Source organism: Cryptomeria japonica, chromosome 4 (genome assembly GCF_030272615.1).
Source record: "Cryptomeria japonica chromosome 4, Sugi_1.0, whole genome shotgun sequence".
NCBI classification, from domain to species: Eukaryota; Viridiplantae; Streptophyta; class Pinopsida; order Cupressales; family Cupressaceae; genus Cryptomeria; species Cryptomeria japonica.
Window position 1 is genome coordinate 134,761,972 of NC_081408.1, and position 14,871 is coordinate 134,776,842.

The following is a 14,871-nucleotide window of genomic DNA, read 5'->3' on the forward strand; positions in this document are numbered from 1 at the left end:
GTTCACTAAAACTTTAATAACTTTTTGGTTTTTAGGATTTTAGAAAAATAAATTATATGGCATCAATCTACATACAATTATTTTGAATATTAAAAAAAAAAAATTGAAAAATGTGAAATTTTCATCAAATTATGGTGGTCGTACACCCGATGTTTTCAAAATATACTTTATTGTCAGTTAAAAATTAATAAAAATAAATATATTCAATAAAAAAATAAGAAAAAATATTCTCATCAATAATTGGTGTCTTAGGTATCATTTCCTAGAAGGATTTGCAAAAATTCATTTATTTGCATCAAAAAAGGGTGGTCGTACACATGTGTGGTATGGTGCTGAAACGAGCATTTTGAAAAACTAGTTTTTAAACATGCCTACTAAAAAGGGATTTCTACCATGTGGGTATTAAAATAAATTACATATTTGAAAAGTAGACTTTGAGCACTACATTTTCTATTACTGAAGTATTTCGAGATTCAATATCTAAGTGCATCAAATTTTGACATCAATCGACATAAAATTTGAAAAACAGAGAAAACACTTCCACTTTTTGCCCAAAAGTGGAACTCAACTTCTTGCAGCCACCCTAAACTAACCATAAACTTAGCTACAACCTTAGAATAAAGCCCTAATTATAAGTTAAACTATAATCTAATAATAATTGAACCACAACCGTAGATTTAACCTAACCCTAATTGAACTCTATCTGTAAACTTAACCCCAACCCTAATTGAACTTTAATGATAATTGGACATGAATCCTTATTAAATCCCAAACCTAATCTACCCCATACCTTGATCCTAATTACACCCATATTGTAATAAAAACCTAAGCATAATTGAACCCTAACTCTAATCAACTATAACCTTGACCCTTAACCCTTAACCTAACTCTTACTTAACCATAACCAAAACCCTAACTTTAATAATAATCCTTAGTCCTAACACTAATGTTTGGCCCCAACCATAACTCAAAATATATCTCTAACCCTAAGTCTATTCTTAACCTTAACCATGATGTCAACCATATCCCTAACTATAATCATAATGCTAACCCTACACCCTAACACTAATCCTAACCCTAACCTAAACATAACCATTATTTAAACCCTAACCCTAAACCTAGCCCTAACCATTATTTAAATTCTTATGTCATTTAAACTAAACCCTAACCTTAACCTAACCATAATTCTAACCCTAAACTTGTTCATAATCAAAACCCCAAACATGGTGTAAACCAAAACCATAATCCTAATCTTAACACTAACCCCTATTCCCAAACCCTAAACATGATGTAAAACAAAATACTAATCCTAATCCTAACACTAACCCATAACCCAAACCATAACCTAAACCTAAACTTAAATATAACCCTAATTGAATTTCAACCATTACCTAACCCTAAGCATAACTCTAACTATAGAATTAAACCCTACCTATAACTTCAATCTTAATCTAAGCCCAATCAAACCCTAACCTAATCCAAAATCTATCACTTATTGAACCCTAATCCTAATTGAATTCTAGCCCAAACCCTAACCCTAATTAAACTTAATACTAATTTAAAATTAACCCTAATGTAATTAAATCCTAAAGCTAATTTTAACCCTAATTTAACTCTTATGTGAACCCTAACTATAATTAAAACCTTACCATTATGAAACCCTAACCTTGACAATATCCCTAATCTAGACCTAATTGAACCCTAAACCATAACCTAATCATAAACTTCAATGTTAATCCAACCATATTTGAAACTTAACCATAACCTAACCCTACATTTAAATATAACCCTACAATTAAGGCCTAACTACAACTTGAACTTTAATTTAGCCATAACTAAATCCTAGCCTAAATTTAATCCTAACAGTAATTAAACGCTAATCATAATTGAACTCTAGTCTTAATCTAACCCTTACCATAATCAAACCCTAATCATATGTGAACCATAAATCTAATTAACTATAACCTTAACCCCTAACTCTAATCCCTCTAATTGAATGCTAACCCTAACCTAAGCCTAAAGTGAAAACTAACCATAGAAATAAACCATACCTACAACTTCAACCTTAACCTAACCCTAATATGAACCCTAACCCTTATTGAATTCTAAAATCCTAATTTAATACTAACCCTCACCCTCACCATGCCTTATCCTATCCATAACCTTAATTAAACCTAAACTTTGACCTTAAAATCAAGATTTATAATATAATCCTAACCCTCACACCATGCTTTATCCTTAAACCCTAGCCCTACTGAATACTAATGCTAACTCTAACTATAATTAAACCCTAAATAGATTATAATACTAACCCTAACCCTAACCCTAATCAAGATGTAAATCCTAACCATAATAATAACCATAATCATAACTTTAAAACTAACCATAACCCAAACCCTAAAACCAACCCTAATCCTAACAATGATGTAAACCTTGACTATCATCCTAATCCTAATCCTCAACCCTATCCCAAACCATAACCCTAAACATAATTCAAACCCTAAACCTTACCATAATCCTAGGCCCTAACCCAATCCATAATCCTAACAATAACTCTAATCATGATGTAAATCCTAACCATAATGCTAATCCTAAACCTAACCCCAACCATGATTTGAAGACTAACATTAATCCTAACACTAACCCTTAACCCTAATCCTAGCCATGACATAAATCATAACCCTAGCTATAATAGTAATGTTAATCCTAACCATAACCCGAACTATGGTCTAAACCATAACCTTTAGCATAGTCCTAACCACAAATCTAAACCATTACCTTAATCATAACCCTAACCCTAACCCTAACCCTAACCCTAACCTAACCTAATCTAAACCTAGACCCTAACTCTAAAAATAGGGAATGACTCTACAACCCTTAGGGTGCACTATTCATCTCTTACAATGTATTAATAATTATGAAGGGTACCATTAACTTGGTGCATCCTAAGGGGTGGATAGTTGTTTCCCTAAAAATAACCTTAAACCTAACCCTAACCATGATGTACACCCTAAACCTATTCATAATTCTAAACAAGATGTAAACACTAATCCTAATCATGATGTAAATCCTACCCTAACTATAACCTTAATTATAACCCTAAACCTAACTATAACCCAAACCCTAAACCCTAACCCAAGCGATAACCCTAGCCCTAACCATATCCATGATGTAAACACTAGCATTAATCCTAACACTAACCCTTATGATGCAGGGACTTCGCGGGGTCATAACTTTTGACTCGGTTGTCCGATTGGGCTGAAATTTTACGTGGATGTAGATCTTGAGGAGTTGATTGGATTCCTTCATCTAAAGCCTCAAAATTGGCTTTTACTCCTTTTTCAGTTTTTTAGAAAGTTGGTTTTTTAGTTAATTTTGAGCTCGTAATCTTTTTAAGATTAGAAAGTTGTTAATTTGTGTCGTAGGAATGCTTTTTTATATTTCTAGAAGATTTCGTAATTTTTGGGATAGATTTGAAAATTTCCTTAAATGACAATTTTCGGATTTTGTAAAAATCTGCCCAAAAAGGAATTTTTTGGTGATTGTTTAAAATAGGGACTTTTTCATTGTAATGGCAGAATGGTTGGAGTTGCAGAAGAATAATGAAGAACATTTGATCTAGACTTGTGTTATTTCTAATTATTCTTTGTTATATTGATTATGTTTTAACGGGCTACATCACCTTAGCCCTAACCCTAACCATTATGTAAAACCTAACCAAATCCATAATCCTAACCATAAATGTAACCCTAAGCCTAACCATAAACCTAACCCTAACTTCAACCCCAACCATGATGCAAACCATAAACCTAACCATAACTCTAAACTTAAACCCTAACCTAACCATAACCATAAATCTTAACCCTAACCCTAACAATAATCCTTAGCCCTAACACTATAACCTAACCCTAACCCTAACCCTAACTTGAAACATATCCCTAATTTCCTAAGATTAAATTTTATCCATAATCCTAAACCTAACCTTAAACCCTGACCCAAACCATAACCCTAGCCCTAGCCTTAATCTTAAACTTTAAGCCCAACCATAATCCTCACCCTAACCCTAAGTATGATGCAAATGCTAACTCTAAGCCTAAGTTTATGACTAACCATGATGTTAGTCATGACCCTAAGCCTAACCCAACCCCGACCTTAACCCTAACCCTAGCTATAATGTAAACCCTAACCGTAGCCATAATCCTAACTATGATCCTAAATCTAGCCTTAACCCCAAACATGATCTAAATAATATTATAATATTATAATATAACTTATTTTAATAAAAAGATATTATATAATTATATATTGATTTATTTTATGTTTTCCATGTTGCATCGTGCAACTGCCACTAGCATATATACCTTCAATTTTAATTTAATCTATATAAAATACGCCAAGAGATATCCTTCTCGAGGCACCTATTTTTAATCAATGTTACACCCTAAAGTCAAATAGGCACCTCGAGAAGGATATCTCTTGGCGTATTTTATATAGATTAAATTAAAATTTAAGGTATATATGCTAGTATATAACCAATGCAACAGTAATCTTCCCACCACCTCCCATACAATGCACAATAATGATCACAACTCATAATGGAACAAAAACATTTCAAATATTTAATACATTTTTCGAACCCCACAAAAAGATAGTATTTTCCAAGAATATTATCCTAAGAGAATATTGAATCATCTACCATCTTGAAACTATCAATAAAATGAATCGAAGCCATTTGTTAAGATTTTTTTTTTAAAAGTAACTTCATTCCAATTTGAAGCCTCTTAATGAAGGGAAAAGTAGCGAAAAAGAAGGAATGGCATTAAAAAAGAAAAATTAAACCCCAAAAGCTACAACTTACATCTATATTGAGATTTAAAATAATATAGTTACGCTTAAAGAATATTGCATTAAAGAAGATATTTAGTGCTATATATCTTGTAAAACATTAAAGAAGAGTACAGTAGGAAAAACAATATAATAGAAAATACATCATTGAGTAGATACCTTTATATTTAATATTTATATAGACAAAAAAAGTTTCCAATAATAGAGATATACATGACTACTTAAAGAAAAACTAAGAAAAAATTAAGATGATGCTTATTAAGAGGAGGTTCATACCAAAGGACTCTAACCCCTATAGAAAGAATGACGTAAAATAGAAAAATAAAAAATATATATGGGAAAAGTTTAAAAACCTATTAAATGCAATGTCAAATTATAAACTAAAGCACTATAATTGAACAAGGTGGTGGTGGTTGAGATGAAAAAATCGAACATCTCATTTAATAAAAATTATTTTTATATAGGGTACCCAAATTATCTCTTTCAAACACAAAAAATTATTTTTTTAATGTCATGGTGAAAATATCTTCATATTAATCCTCAAACCTAAAAAATTCTAAATAAATATTTTCATTGTTGATCAATTCTCTAATTAAATGGTATGCATTGTCAATATGATTATTTCTCTTATGAAATACAATACTCTTGGATAGTATTATCATTGAATTATTGTGACAGTAAATCTTTGTCATTTCTTCTTGTTTATGCCTTAAACATTTTAACGCTATTCTTATCCAATTTTTTTGGCATGATGTGTATGGTTTTGTTAAATGACTTTCTTTAGACAATGTAAATAAGAATATGGCATTTTTCTTGGATATTCATTTCAAAATGAAAGAGATAATTGGATTGTTTCTCTTATCACAAATGCTAAATACTTAGTTGCTATTTCCATCTCCTACAAATTCAAACGCATTTGACTACGTATACTAAATGTTGCAATTTCTTGTTCCACTCACATATCTTAATATTATATTATGTGGCTATTAGAAAGATGAGACTAACATTAAGTTATTTTTGGACAATGTTGGATCAAAATTGGATCCCTCACATCCTTGACTAACTTGCTACATTCATTATACCCATCCTTATGGCTATTATGTAAATGAGGCTATCATGAGGTCTTCTATACATTCTTTGATCAATGTTGGATTCCTCATCATACTTGATTAAATTCAATCCTATCACAATTGGTGTTATTGGTGATTTATAATTTATCATGTATTGAAAATTTTTAAAACATTATTTTCATATTTAATTTGAGAGATTAATATACCATTTTCATTTTTATTCACCTTAATATTAAGAAAATATTTAATGAGGCCCAAAAGGATCATATCACCAACTCAAAACCCTCTTGGCCATATATTCTTATCATGAAGATGATTCATAATTTTTTTATTCTATTGATATGTATGGAAATGAGATCCTAAGCTTATGGATGCAAACTAAGATATCAAATCTCTATTACATAACATTGAAACACAAATAGGCTCAACTATAGTCCTAATACATGAGCTAAACACTTGGATTTATGTTCCTTTGTTCAAATGGATTTAAGATTGTGAAATGTGTGTTCAAGATCTAGGTTTAATGATAGGGGAATAATTACTTTTAATAATAACAATAAATTATAGGGAGAAAAACCAATGGAGTAGGCTAGATCTAGAAAGAGGATAAAAAAAGTAACCTAGATCTATAAATTGAGCCTAAAAGCGCTCGACGTGTGTGCTTGGTACCCTAGTTTTCAAGCATATTGAAACTAACAAAATGGAATAAAAATATAGTTAAGAAGTCCTATAGGTTTATCTCCTAAAAATCAAGTCAAAAAGTGTAGAAATGTAGTTAGGAGATCCTATAAGTTTGTCTCCCAAAAATCAAGCCAAAAAGTATTGAACACATGTCATGGGTGCCCTAGTTTAAGGGGTTTTTCCTGTTCAAAATTTGGGATTGTCTATCTCAATCTACTTGCTCTTATAGTAACACTTTTTCTTATTGGATCTCAACTAACACACACAAAAAATGGGAAAGAAATGTTGTGTTTTATAGGTTCTCCTAATCCAAAGATCATGTTGGTGTTCCCACCTCCAAATAGCTATGAATGATAAAAAAGAGACCCTATCCTAGGAAGGATAGAGGCTAAACAATAATAAAAATTCTAGATTGAAATATGATTATACCTTAGGTATGAAACCCTCTCAAGGAGTTTCACATAAAAGGTGGTGATTTAATGCTCTAAGACATCTACTTCAAACATTAACGTAATACTATGATAACAAAACATGGAAAATGTGAAATCATACTTGAATGTAGAGTGATTTTGTCTATTGTTCAATGTGTTGAAAACTCATAATTAGGATGTTTGGATTCTTTTAAAATCAATGCAATGTCCCTCCTTGACATACTTTTATTTTGATGCACTAATAGACATTCATGGACTTGTTTAGATACATTTGTGATACTCTTTGTAGATGTTATGGTTTTGTTTATGTTTTTATGATACCAGTAGATGATAGTTATTACATGTTGATAGATGATACATTATGTTATATGTGGATGATGATATATTATGGACTATGTTGATGTTGAGATTTATGTTTGGACATGTGTGCATATTCAGTGGTTTATGTTTACCTATGATGTTATCGTGTTATGTACTAACTTTACTTCATAATATATTGGATATGATGTGATTATTGGTGTAGTGTATTTATGATGTATTGATATTGTGTACATGGAAGGGACGATGTCATACCACTCATTGCGAGTTGGGTGTGATGTTGAGATTCTCTTTGCACCAGCCTGTTTACTCTATGACTATATATATATATATATAATGTCTTATCACATTCTAGGCCTAGTCAATACCTTGTCAGTTCTAGTATATTGTTAAGTTGTCATGTGATGTTTATTTAATTATTATGTGGGTTGGTTTTATTTTGGTAAATAATTTATTAATAATTTTATGAGTTCTAATGTGTAAATAAATAATTTTTTTGTGAGTTTAATATTATTAAATATATTATTTTTTTAGAATTATTTTATTGAATCTTTTATATTTAATTGGGATTTTAATTGATTATTTTATTTGGCTTTATTGATCAATTGAAAGTTTTATTTAGTAATTATTATTTTTAATTATTTTCTCCTTGTTTTTGAAGGTGGAAGTAGAGTGAGCTTTATGCTTTGCATTGAAATTTCTAAAGGGTTTTGTGCATGCATTATTATTGTTGTTGTTGTTTTTTTATGTTTTATTTAGGGTTTTTTGAGAATTTTTAAGAGAGTTTTACATTATTATTGTGTGTGTGAAAATTTGGGAGGAGTTTTGCATTATTGCTCTAGAGAATTTCTGGTGATTTGGGATTTTCGGGTGCAAGATTGCTTTTGGATTTTGAAGAGATTTTCTGTGCAATTTTTTTGTTGTGGATTGCGTATTGGGAGATTTCTTTGTGGCTATGGATTACATTGGCATTTTCTATAATTTTGGTTACGCTTCACCTTTTCTTTTGTTTTAGACCTTTCTTCTAATTTTTCAGGTTAGAGAATTTATTATCTCTATATCTTAATTTATTTTATGCATCTTGATTTTTGAAAAGGAGGAGAAAGATTGTCTACTTTATGTCTGAAAATTGTATTTTAGGTTAGTTGGGGAGAAAATTGGTATTTTATAGTTATTTTAATATTATTATAATCAAAATTTTCAGTTATTGCATGTATGGGAATTTGGGGGTTCTTATTGTGTTTTAATCCTCTAAGTTAAATTCTCATGCTTGTATAAGGAGATTGTATTAATTTTCCATTGTTTTTATTTTGAAGTTTGTATTTTCCATTGTTGTAATATAATTTTTGGAGTCGAAGAGGGGAAAAGACTTTGTGAGGTGGATTAGTTAATAAGCACGCAAATCAAACATATAATCATATGAAATTGAAAGACATAATTTGAAATGCTTAAAACAAGAGTAAAAATGCATATACCTCACAAACCTTATACCTTCTCCTTCGGATGGAGCTTGATGAAGTGAAGGCGCCCCTTGATGATGCTCCACTTGATGTGCTCCTCTTGCTTGCTTGATGTGGATGGCTCTCCAATGTTGTGCAAAATATGAAATGGATTTTAGGAGGATGATATGGATAAAATGGTTAAGTATGGATGATATATGATTTGGACATGATAAGGTTGCTAAGGTGATTTCCCAAGCTCAAAAGGGCAGCATAAGATTACTAAACTTGGAGATGAAGAATGAAGAGATGGAGTCCTCAATTTATAGGAAGAGGAGAGGAAGAATGGATGGCTAGGATGGATTCAAGATGAAGGGCTAGGATTGCTTGTGAGCTCCCACAAGGCCCAAGAGAGGGTGTGGAGACCAAGAGATATGCCTTAAAGGCATTTCTTGTCTCCACAGTCCTCAAGGTACATTGGGAAGACTTCCCAATGTGCCTTGAGAGGAGCAAGGGATGTGACATTCCTTGAAGAATGGGGAGGAGGAATTTAAAATTCTCCAAAAAGGGATAATCATGGAGATTGGAGAAATAAGAAGAAATTAAAAATTCCTTGGAAGAGGAGATGCCTAGAGGATTGTGAGATTTTGAAAATCTCACATTCACCTAGGAAAAGAGCATTAAAAGCTAGTGGTTGGATGGAAGGGACAGGGAGTTGAATTTGTGGCTAATCATGATGATTAGCCATTATCAACTCATTAGGAGGGGTATTAGAGGAAATGTTAGGTGGGATTAGGATTTGTAGAAGGATTTGACTAGGAGAGAGAATGAGTGGAGGGAATTAAAAATTAGAAGAATAAGGTTAAGTGAGTTTATGGAGTTTCTAGAAGAATTTATTAGGTTAATGATGAATTAAGAAGAGGATTTGTAGGAATCATGTAGGTTAACTAATTAATTGAAATTAATTAGCCAAGAGGAAGATTTGTGAGGATTTAATTTTTTTAGAAGAATAAAGAAAGGGATTGATTTATTAAATAAACTAGTCACATACTATAGTGACAATATTAATTATATTTAATTAATATTGAGGAGAATTTGAATTAACATAATTAATTAATTAGTTATGTGAGGAATCAAAAATAATTAAAAATAATTATTTTTAAGTGTCTACATTTTGCCCCTCTTTGAAGCGAGGTGTGATTATGCGTTGATTCAAAGAATAATCTCGCTTTTCAATTTGATTGATAAGATCTAGATTCAGTCTAGTTTCAGGAAGGATTCATCCTGTATAAGACAAAGATGATCAAAGTGTCTAGTTTTAGGAAGGATACATCCTATATAAGACATGATTGATCACAACGTCTGGTTTCAGGAAGGATTCATCCTGTATAAGACATGATCAGTGCGTCTGGTTCCAGGAAGGATTCATCCTGTATAAGACATGATTGATCACAACATCTGGTTTCAGGAAGGATTCATCCTGTATAAGACATGATTAGAGTGTCTAGTTTCAAGAAGGATTCATCCTGTATAAGAAATGATTGATCACAACATCTAGTTTCAGGAAGGATTCATCCTATATAAGACATGATCGATCGCAACGTCTGGTTTCAGGAAGCATTCATCTTGTATAAGACATGATCAGAATCAGAATTAATTAAAAAAAAAAAAATTATTATTTTTAAGTGTCTACATTTTGTCAGTGTGTAGAAGATGGAAGGAGAAAAGGATGCCCCAGCATAAAGCATGGGAGGTCTATGCCCCCTTGAGAATTTTTTCAGAAAAGGACAAAAAATTCTCGAAAAAAAAAGAAAAAGAGGAAGAAGAATCAGGGTGGAAGGGATAAATGAGGAAGAAATATGAAGTAGTTGTGAAAAATTTGGAAAGAAGAATAGGAGATGCGAGACCGCGGAGGAGAATGGGCCCTCACGAGGGCTCATATAAGCCACAACAAACCCAATGAGGGGTCATTGTCACACACAACCCTTGGAGCCACTCGGAGCAAAGAAGGTCAGAAGGAGAGATGGATCGCATTCCAATTCATGATCATCACACGGAGAGGATCCGACGATTCAACCGACCGAGGAGCTATGGACCACCAGTGAGTAGGTCTATCTCTCTTTTGAAATTTGTGATTTTAGGTAATTCTTAGGGCTAGAAAGAGGGGTCAAGCTTACGCGAGATGCTCGCGCTGATCGTCATTTCCGCGTGCACGCTCCTAGAATTGCGCGAGCGCTCGCGATTAGCGCGAGTGCTCGCCAGGAGCTGGTCAAGATAGGGGATTTTGGGAGGGCTATGGGGGAACCAGCGTGAGTGCTTGCATTTTAGTGTGGGTGCTCACGTTTTGACGTGGGCACTCGTGTTTCAGCGTGGGCACCCAAGGCATTACGCAGGCGCTCGCGCTAAAGCGTGGGTGCTTGCGTTGATGGGTTTTGAAGGGGAAAACAGAGGAAAAGGGGGAGGTTTGTTGGTACAAGCATCTACAAAACGGTGCGTGCATCCCAGTTTTGGCACGAGAGCTGGGTAAATTAGTGCGTGCACCTGGGAAGGGGGAATGCACTTTTTGTTTAGAATTTTTGGCATGGGAGAAAGGGTATGGGTGGTTCGGGAGGTGAGGAAAGAATTTTCAGGCATGAAAATAATGTTTTGGTTTAATGGATGCAAGTGGAGAGGGGACCGCTATCTTCAAGGGAGCATTGGCCTCCCACGATGAGTCTCTACCATGAGTTAGCCCGTGATGAGCTGGAGGTTCTAGATGCATTGGGATTACATTATGTGGGCAGGTGGCCTAGGATATGAGCACATACTGCTATGATGACTGCATTAGTGGAGAGGTGGGATAGTCGGTATAACACCTTTCGTTTACCAACTGGAGAGGCGACAGTGACTCTATTAGATGTTTGGAGGATATTGAAGATCCCCATTCATGGCGTGATCCCCAAGTATCAGTTGGATGCACCTGATTTTTATTTGAGGGAGGTGTGTGAGTATGAGACGCCACCAATGCTAGATAGGAGCAAGATGCACTTGGGCCGAGCGATGGCCATTCGGTAGATTCCTCGGCTAGTTTTGGTGATTTGCGGCTTTCTGAGTGGGCGGATCCTTCCGGATTTGGGTGGACACGGATTTCCTCTGGGGTGGAGTAGATGCATGTATTTCATGATTCATGATGGTGTTCAGTATGCATGGGGCTCAACGATGCTAGCCTAGCTCTATCATGACATGCACCTGGTGACTTATAGAGAGTATGCTGGTTTGTCTACTTGGGTGACACTCTTACACATATGGGCATGGGAGCATATTGTAGTGACTCGTCCACTGGGTGCTTGGGACAAGTGGCCACGACGGCCGTTTGTGGATAGGTATAGGGGACTATTGCACTACACACAAACAGTGTCCGTGTGGTTTTGGAGGAGGATTCTAGATGAGCTGGCGTAGTTCACATGGAGGCCATTGTTGGGGGGCGAGCAGTGGAGGAATGATTGGCAACTTCACTGGGTAGGGGTTGAGATGTGGATTTTTGGGAGGTCAGTCCATATCATGGAGTATTATGCTCCATTTAGGGTGGCCCGACAGCTTGGGCAGGTGCAGGATATTGTGGGGGATATTCGAATCTATCCCCAAATTACACGGGAGGTGAGGTATTGGGGCCTACAACGAGTCCCTTGGATGGTCGGACGAGCTTCCACATAGCATTTCACGTAGTTTGGGATGAGCGGATGGGAGCGGGGGAGGATCCAAGCATGACAGGTGGTTACCAGAGCTAGTGGGAGGGGCACTTGCTAGTGCGGCTTACTATTCTGGGAGTTTTGGATGATGAGGAGTTAGAGCCAGGGGTTGATCAGGTGGTTGGTGGGGAGGATGATGGTATAGGAGAGAGAGTTGCAGTTTGTGCAAGGCATGGTGTAGGCGGCCAGCAGAGGAGAGTCCGGGTTGTGTGGCATAGGGATCTAGATGAGGAGGAGGGAGATGGAGAGGATGCCCCAGTGGGAGAGGGTATAGAGGCCACAGTTGGCGAGAGAGAGGAGGCCGCAATTGGAGAGGGAGTGGATTTGCCCATGGATATTCCTGAGACATGGGCAGGGGAGAGGGGAGGACCATCACAGGCTGATTTTGATTGATTACAGTAGGAGCGAGATAGCTATCGGGCGAGGCTTCATTCGAAGGAGGATGAGCTGTAGATAGAGAGGGCTCGAAGGGAGAGTATGGAGGCGGAGGTGGGGTGGCTAACACAAGAGATATCTGATCTGACAGAGAGTCTCCATACTGTCAGGACAGAGGTGGATGCCTTGAGGGCGAAGGGGGAGGAGGTAGAGAGGATGTTGGACGAGGCCCAAATAGGTACAGCTATTGCAGAGCTCCAGGATTATCTTTGTCGGTAGGATGCCGAGTTAGAGGGATTACGGGCCAAAGTGCAAAGGGCATAGGTGGATGTGATACGGCTACGGGGGAGAGGGATGTAGCCCACCAGGCATTGATTCATGCAGGGTCGGCACAGATATTTTTTGATAGTCTACAGTAGCGAGAGAGAGCCGAGAGGTCCGCTTGAGAGTCATAGTATTACAGGGGTTTATATCACGGAGTAGTACCTATAGGACAATGAGCAGCCTCGTACACTGAGAGTGTGCAGCCTCATAGGACCCAGAGTCAGCGACCGAGTCAGAGTCAGCAGACAGGGGGGTCAGTGGGTTTTCGACCACCAGCAGGGGGAGCAGGAGGAGCAGGAGTATCGGGTGGGGGTGGTACAACAGAGGGGATGGAGAGATAGGAGGGGAGAGCTAGCTCCTTGTATTGCTTGTGTATTATATTTTGACCCTTTGGGGCAATCATTGTATCATGACAGACACCTTTTCCTGGTTATATATATATATATATACATGATTTGATTGGTGGCAGATGATGTGTAGCATTTATTGTGATGGATTATTTTTGTTTTTCTCATGATGTCATATATGGATGCAATCATGGATGTGCTATGTTGACCTATTTTGTGATGCAGGTGGATGCTTATATATGTATGTTTATGATGTGTTGCTAACATAGTTTTTTGATGCAAGATGAGTGATTTTTATGCTTTATTAATAAATACACGTGTGAATGATTTATGATGCAATCTAAATGTAATGCTATATGGATGAGTGTATCTTTTATTTATGTGATGCAATCTTATACGATAAATGTTTTGTGAAAAATATGACTGTCTAAGAAATGCACTCTACCTGATGTGAATGATTTAATAAAAAGAGGGAACATGCCAATAATAACACAATGATCTTAGATAGAAGAATATGGAATAGATGGGAAGTGGGGAGAACTCCATGGGATTATTGAGTTTAGGATTTGATGGAATGATGGTGAGATTTTGTGCACAACAAATGTGGAGAGACAACCTAATTTTATATTGCCCTGAGTGACTTGCACCACTGATTATAGAAATTAGGGTGCCATGAGAAACCCAAGGTGTGGACTGACTCTTTTAGACAAACGGGAATTTCTTGCACACAACATTGCAAGTGTTAAGAAACACTAATACAATGTTGTGGGTTTGTGCAAGGAAACCCTCAAACACACTGATACCTCTTGTACACGAGAAGTTAAGTGTTGACAAACACTAGTACCAAATCATCAGTTTATACAAGAGGGATCCAAAACATGCCCTGCTATGAAAATATACCCCAGTATGCACCTATTGTAACATACCTGGATATGGTAAACCCAAGCAGTCGTAGATAGTTGCAATCTTAGGGAAAAAGATGCAAGTCTAAATGAAAAGATCCAAAAAAATCTAACCAGTCAATTCTTCCATGACCAAATGATACCTCTTGCCAAGAGTAGGACTAGGATGGGGGAGGAATCATCCCTAGGGCAAAGTCGACTTGTGGATTTAGGCAAGTGATTTTTATGGTTTTGGAAAGTGACCTGCGGACTTGGGATTGTTTCTCAAGACTTTTTGAAGCTTACAAATAGGCATAGAAGCTCAGTTTAATGGGACATTCCTTGTTCATGATTCAGGCGAAGACTCATCATCATACAGGTGTTTTATTAGGAGGTGGAAGGGAGGACTGGATGGAAAGTGATTTGTAGTGT